Here is a 329-nt window from a genome sequence, read left to right as displayed (position 1 = left end):
GAGGTGTAAATGAAAACAAACCTGGGAAAAGCGATAACGTGCCAGCCAGATGATGGCGAAGGAATCTATTCTGACGAAGGAACTGAGAGCAACCGCGAGGAAATTGAAGAATAACAGATCACCTGCACAAATACCGCCAGTGCTGAGGCTCCCGAAGAATAGGTGAGGTGAACAAGCGAGCGAGATTCTATACAGAACCGGCCGGTTGATGTGCGGAGTCAATATTGATATGTGATTAACCACCCCCTCCCTCCCAAGAAAAGTGGAGTGTGGAAAGGCAGTTTTAAATATAATAAATTTTTGTTTAAGAAATTAAGTTAGAATAGTAT

The sequence above is a fragment of the Penaeus monodon genome, chromosome 21 (genome assembly GCF_015228065.2).
Source record: "Penaeus monodon isolate SGIC_2016 chromosome 21, NSTDA_Pmon_1, whole genome shotgun sequence".
Lineage (NCBI taxonomy): Eukaryota > Metazoa > Arthropoda > Malacostraca > Decapoda > Penaeidae > Penaeus > Penaeus monodon.
Note: the sequence above shows the minus strand (reverse complement) of the source record.